Raw genomic sequence first — 7,444 nt, 5'->3', positions numbered from 1 at the left:
AAGTTCACTTATAAAAATCAAAGGGGTGACAAAAGGTGACAGAAACATCATTCTTGGAGCTGTAGATCTCTTGTATACATTGAATTAAAGACAGCAGAATGCACAGTTTCATGTAGAGAAGCTGCTCAGGTGATCAGATGTTACACTGATTTGTCTCAGTCTGATGGGAGATTAGCATCAGTTAAACCTTTTGTGTAAAGAATCTCTGTAATTCAGCATCCTGAGCAAGGGACCAACAAGTAGACATTGTCCAGCTGCTAGCTCCTGAGTCACTCTGTAGCCCTGAGCCAAGCTGGTCAGGATATAAAAAACATGTGGTGTTTACATGAGGTTCTTTAATGGAAGAGAACAATAGAGCCTGTTTTGTTTGGGTTATTTTTTAATTCAAAAGAATTCCCTTGGAATGTGTGCCAGGGTTTTTGGAAACTTTTGTTGGCTTTAAGGTGGCTGAAGTACTGGATTTCAAATTTCTGAAATTTGGATTTCAGCAATTACTGTTACCTATGCTACTATATACTAATACAGGGGGTATTACTAACCCCTGTAGAGAAATCAAAGATTTGATTGTTGCTCAGTCTGGGTTCAGGCTTTGTCCTTTATGATAAGACTAGTAGCTTGCTTATTAAAATGACTTGTATAAATGTTTGTTTAAAAGGAGCAGTTAATACCTTTGCCTTGCCTCTGGCCTGTCCAGAGTCTAGTTCCTGAGTCCTTAAAATAACTGTTAGAGCAGAAGTCCTATATAATACTGACTGAAACAAAGGGTTGGGAAGAGAAACAAGACTCTATTATTGAATGGAACTTCTGAGGATATGTAAAAGTGGCATTCTCTCTTAGCTAAAACTGCTTTCAGCTCCGGTAGTATGGCCCATTTGAAAGGTGCGCCATGCTGGTGTGTACCCATCATTCAAGGCAGTAAAAGACATGTGTTAACAGTATAGAGTGACTCTATGGAACACATACAGTATGAACAGAAAAAAAATCATGGGACGTGACTACTTCTGAGACAACATTCCTGCATCTTTTGGGATTGACATCCTTCCTTGGCAACTGCAAGTTTTTAGACATCTTTTGAAGATACTTGTAGGATATTTATTCATTTAGTCTCTATGAGAAACTCTATGCTTTATGAGAAACAGCTGGATATGATGCAGAGGTAAGGAAACTGGTACTATTAAATCCTGCCAAATTAAATACTTCTTTAATGTAGAAGGCCAAGATGAGTAGATATTTTTTTCCACACATTATATTTCTGAAGGAATCAATTTCCCCTTACATACAGGCACCATGACCCCTACATTTCCATAGTAAATTTACACACTAAGTAAATGTCTTTTAATTAATTCTATTTCCATGATGGCAAGAGATTGGTAAAGTTGCTAAAACAAAAGTTCTGCCTGGTTTAGTTTGCAAACTTATTTTTTCTTTGTTTGTTTTGTCTGCTTGATTTTTTTCCTCTTTTTTAAAAATTTTATTTTATTCCTGTGATAGTGCTGCCCCTGCAGGTTGTTGCAGCTTAGTACTAAACAAGAGCTTTGGGATGTAGCTTCCAGTGTTTCCTGGGGTGGTGCACACTGTTGTCTCGTACTGTGAGGTGGCTTGCCACAGTGTGTCCCCTACAACTTATTTAAAGTTTGAGAACATTCCAGGAAAAATAGAGGAAATGGACTAAGCAATTATTCCGCATTGCATTTAGCCTGGCAAGTATTCATGTGATGTTTCTGCACTAGGAAGACATTCACAGTAACACAACTGAATGGGAATAAACAGAAAGGCCAGTTCTTAGAAGGGATATTAGTTACCTAGACCACAGAATCATGGCTTCCAAATGGGATCTGAGGCAGCCAGTATGAAAAGTTACATGATGAAGGATGATGCACTGAAATGAAGTGCCACTTGGAGAGTGTACATTTGCAAGGCAGGGGTCATCATTTCAGTCCTTGCCCTGCTCTGAACATCTGTGTTCAGCCTAAGTTTGCTGGGGCAAGGTTGGTTGCCCCAGCCTGGGCCAAGCAGACATGCTTTGAGGGGTTTTGAACATGCCGCCCTGCAGTATCTGCAAGTTATCTATTTGTTATAGAACAGCTTTAATAAGGAATAACAAATATCTCCCCAGAACCCCTGTAAAACTGGTAAACATGGATGTGAATGGGGTGCATCAGTGAGAGCAGAGGTGAACCCATGAGCTGAAGGTGTGTATCTCCACCAAAGTCTGATGTTGCGTCACTTGCTGTCTTTGGGGAGCAAAAAGGAGCAATCCTTTCTCATATCTTTAAGACGATCCTGTAGGAGTTTCTTACTGCAAGGAGCGTTCAGGCAGCTCCTTTCTATCAATGCTGATAAGAAATTCGGTTTAGATCTAGTACTTCACACTTCAGAGTCTATTAACCTGGGATGGCCAGTTAAGATATTTTATAGGGGCATTAAGTTTTATCAGCTCAGCTAATAAAATACTAGCTTTCAGCTTTCAATGGAAAAAAACTTACAAAATTTTTTTTTCCTCCTGTTTCCCTAGAACCCATTTTTTGTTGCCTCCTGACTCAAGCAGTGTTCACAAAAGGAGCTGACTTTTGCTAAAGACAACTTGAGAAGCAGGCACCTCAGGGATGGGGAATAGGATTCAGTGGCTTAATGTAGAGTAAAATACACAAATGTCTTCATATAAAGGAAAATTTACAAATGTGTACTAATCAGTTACAACCAGTTTTCATTAAGAGTATATATATCAGGGGCTTTAGGGAGTTTTACTAGCTGATTTATCCCAATGGGTGTGGCCTTCCCACACCTCACTGTTTTTTTTGGGGAGTGGACGGGGATACCCAAGGAAAATATTGTTCCAGTTATACAGTTGGATAAGGTCTTCAAGAAGATCTTTGGGGTTCAGAGTGCTTATCACAACTTCTGTACTTTGAATAAATGCAAAGGTCTTCAATTTGTTTTGCATGGTTTGGCATCTGCTTTAAATGACAAACATGAATAAAGTGGGTTAGATCTGTTCTCCCTGTAAATTTCATCACAAAAATATTGAGAAAGAAAATACTGAGTACCCTTACACTTGCCTTGAATACACATATTAGTAATTGACAGTGTCTAGACAGATGGTGATCTGGCAAGTAAAGTCTGAGAAAAATAAACTGACTGATATTAAAGTCAGCCACATTTCCCAGTGGTAATAGAGGGGGAAGATTGTGGGGGGCTAACACAGTTGCCAGCAATTTTGTTTGAAACCTGCTCCCTCATTAAAAAGTGTGCCGTTTTAAACATTTCACATAAAACCCCACCAAATTCTGTAGAACCTGAAAAACTACCACAAGAAAGTAATCTGATGGTAAGATGAATATTTGTATGGGTGTGTGCAACACAGTGAATCAAGTTTTTCTTCTTTCTTCTTGAAGGACTCAAATTAGAGTATTTTATGAGAACATAATCATACAGTGTATTGTCAGCATGTCATTACTAACGTCCACAGGAATTTTAAAAAATAACAATGAGGCACACTGTTATCAACTGGTGATCACTGAGCTTCAGCACGGCAGCATTCCTGATCATCTTGTCCTAAAATTGCAGTTCAGCCTCTCATCAGGCCTTGAAGATGGTTTGCTATAGAAAAACTGTAACCAAGTTTAAACTTACAGCACCTGAAGAGAGAAGAGGTTACCCCAGGTTTACAGTAAGCCTAAGTTAAGGTTTTCCAAAAGACCTAACAGAACAAGCCACTGCACCCCCAGCTACCCCTGTAGCTCTGCTTGGGGTTGGTGTGACCCCAGTGCAGGACCCAGAGTTTGACCTTGTTGAGCCTCAGGCAGTTGGCCTTGGGCCATCAATTCAGACTGTCCAGATGCCTCCATAGAGCCTTTTATACGGTTCTCTAACAAAATGAATGTTAAGCAGTCATCTTGTCATGCCTGAGAGATTCCAGCTAAAGCTTTGAACTTGCTGACCAATTTTGAAATAAATTTGACAGATGGACCAAAGATTCAGTTGCACCAAGTGCTGCTGGTGAAAGTAGGCAATGGGGGAAAGAGACACATTTCTGGTATCTCTCCATGGGAAGAAAGCCTGCTGTACAACATCTATTATCATGTTTTATTTATATCTTCACAAATTATCTTTATAGTACTTTAATGCAGTTCCATTACTAGAACCCAAAGAATTTACAAGGGAGAGCTTGGCAGAGAAAGCTAAGCCCAGCTTCACAATTTCTGCCATATAAGACCAAGATTTTAATCAAACAGGTAAAGTTTTGCATGAGCTTTCAAAAGTGAAATTAAACTTTGAGAATAAGCGTCGAAAACCATAAATCCACTCTGTGCAATGACAGGTGGGAGAGAGGAGGCTGTCTGGATTTCAGGACACCAGGTTTCCAGTATGAACGAGTGATCCAGCTTGGAGAAGAGTAGATACGAGTTTTTTGAGGGGGTGTGGGTGGGCAAGAAAAACCCACTGGCAAGGTTAAAAAGATCTGTTTAGAAAAACTTTAAGCTTCTTGCTGAATAATGAGGTTTTCTTCTCTTACAAGAACAGGGCTTTCAAGAGACTAGCTTTTTAAAAATACTGAAGCACTCCCTCAGTGGGTGTCTAGAAAGGACCTTCTGAGAAAGCATGAGTTTTACAGGAAAGAGCAAACCAGACCTTTTTCATGGGGTCAGGCAAGATCTGCTGTGTGGAGAGTCAGCAACCTCACCAAGCTGCCGAGGCCACCCCAGCCCGGCTGCTGCATGCTGTGGAGCAGCACTCTCCTCCTGCTGCCGGGCTGGGAGCCTGTGCTGTGGCTCTGGGACTCACTGCCATGCTGCAGGAAGGACACACACATGCTTGTGAGCAGTTTGTCAGTAATAAAGGCATTAACAGTGAATGTTAACAGAGAATTTAACAAGTGAGGCAAACTCCTCTGGTCCCCAAGGAAGGGCTTCATAAGACACTGGGAGGGAGCAGGGCTAAGCTGTAAATAATTCAGTATCTTTGAAGGAGCATTTTCTGGAAGTTTGTAAGAGGAGGCTGGTGCATGACAAGAGTTTTAGTATTATTGCAATGGAGTACGTAGTCTAAGTGCCTCAGTTAAGTTAGTCAAGTAACACCAGAACCCCTGTTAAATTAGCTACACAAGTATTATTAACTATTGAGCTATAAAACAATAAAACCTTGCTTGAACTGGAGGGGAAAAATTCCTTCTGCCCATTCCCAGTGGGGCATTGTGTGTTGAGCAAGAGGAAGAGAGGAGAGCAGATTACCAGCAGCCCTGTAACCTGCTGGGTGGTGCTCCTCAGGTGAGCTTTGTGTGTTTCACTGCTTTGATCTGTCACTCTCCATAATGCTGCTGGTGTGATGGTGGTCTGTGCCGGTAACCCTGCCCTCTGCCAGGAATCCCCATCAGCAGGGAGCTGCTATACCTGCTCCGCTGGCTGAGGCTTTCCACTGGCTCCCTGCCTTGGAGCACCAAGCACTAACCCATCCAAAGAGGATGCAGGTTTTGGTTTTTATTTCTCCAGGGGTGGCTCTTTGCAAGTATTGTTTGGGACTTCTGGAAAGTTCTGTCCTTCTTGGTGGGGTGATTAAATGCATTAAAGTGCAGGAAGGTCAGGGCAGGATTACAGTCCGAGCTACGGTTTTCTCCTGCGCACACAGAGACCAATATGTATCATTGACTTCAGCAGAGTAAACTGGCAAGGCACCATCCATTTACTTTTTATTTTAACTCACTTTGGCCAAGGTTTGTTTGTTCATCATTTGTTCACCCATCCCAAGACCAGACATTCATTCTTCTTTCTCCTGCTCTCCTCCTGCCCCTAGATTTTCCTCCAAGTGCAGGAGTCACTGAGTCTCTAGTCATGCCATATGTACCCCCTTGTCCTACTGTCTCCAGCCTCCCAGGCAGGGAATCCCACTCCTCTCTGTGGGGAATCAGGGAAGTTTATAGGCAATGAACATGAGCTGGCCCTTCTCTGCCCTGAAATATACTGCTGCTTTTGCTGGAGGGCCCTGCCCCAGGGATCCTGATCTGCCCACAGCCACTGCTGGTCTGCACTGAAGATAAGGGTTGTTTCTCCCTGTCCTTGAACTCTGACTTGAGCAGAGAAAATCTGGATGTTTGGCAAACAGATTTCATGACACCCAATAGTATCCACAGACATTAGGCTGGCCACAGCTGCTCTTGTGGCAGTCCTTACTCATTGCTGTAGGTGCCAGAGTCCAGTATAAGGCTGCCACCACCTCACCCTGACACTCGCAGGTGCCAGGGGAGAAGCTGCAGACATGAGGTCAGCAGCATGTCCTTGTGCCTCCCCTCCTCAGCTGGTGTTTGGGGCAGAAGGCCCCACCAAGTGGTCCATGCCATATCCTGGCAGGGACATTCTGCTGGGGGTGAAGGAGTGAGGGACCTGACCCTGCCACAGGAAATTGCTATCTCCTCTAGAAACAAAAAGGAACTGGAGGCCCAGTTGCCCTGTGGCCTTGACCCTTACTTAACAGTTTCCACCAGGCACAGAAAGCACTGAGCAAAGAGGACACTCTAGTGCTGTAGTTTGTATTATTTATGACTGTCTGTTTTCAGAAGAACAAACAGATTGGGCAACCCTTGGAAACAGAATACTTAAGCCAAATCACTGATGATACAATTGCCAAAAGATGTGAAGTTTAAGTCTTGGCACAACTGATTTTGAGAAATGAAAAACACTCATCAGAGACATGCCCTCCAAGACAGTTCTGCTTCCTCACTTACTAACTGGAAACAACAGAAATGAGCTCAGAGTGAAAAGCTGGCCAAAGAGCTTCCTCACTTGCTCTGTCCCTTAAAAGATTATCTGCGCTGTACAGGAGATCATTTCACGTTGCTCACAGAAATCAAATAATCCAACAAGGAGAACAAAGCATGCTTGTGGCAATCACACTGCCGATGCTGCTGTCTTCAGGGCCACAAAGGCTGTGTCCTGCTGCCCCAGGTGTCTTTCATATGACACATTTCAGATGACTTTCCAGATATGCCACACTGCACATGGCAAATTCAAACAGAAACATCTGGAGACTGCAGCTCTCTGGTATGAGAAGACCAATGGCTGATCCTAAGTGTTACCAGAATCACAAAGTAGCAGAGGTTTCAGTCCACCTCACTGTCTACTTAATGTTCCCACACTTTATCTGCTTGTGTCTGAGGATGTTTTTGAAGACTGCTGAAAGGTAGACTAGTGACAAAATAAAAAATATCCACTGCTTTCTCCTCATCCACCAAACCAGTCCTTTCACTGTAGACTGCTCTGAGGTTAGTTAAGTACGATTTCCCTTTCATAAATCTATGCTGACTGGCCTTAATCACTTTTTAGTCTTCAATGTGTTTGCAAAGAGTTATGAAGAGGATTTTTTTCATTACCTTTGCACATTTCAAGGTGTAGGTGGGCAGTGAGTGCTTTCCCAGATCCTCCTTGTTCTCCTCAAAGACAAAAATTACATT

Source organism: Pseudopodoces humilis, chromosome 3, assembly GCF_049639895.1.
Source record: "Pseudopodoces humilis isolate 2021_Gansu_Grassland_sample_001 chromosome 3, ASM4963989v1, whole genome shotgun sequence".
Lineage (NCBI taxonomy): Eukaryota > Metazoa > Chordata > Aves > Passeriformes > Paridae > Pseudopodoces > Pseudopodoces humilis.
The sequence above is the reverse complement of the archived record's forward strand: the minus strand, read 5'-3'. Positions refer to the sequence as shown.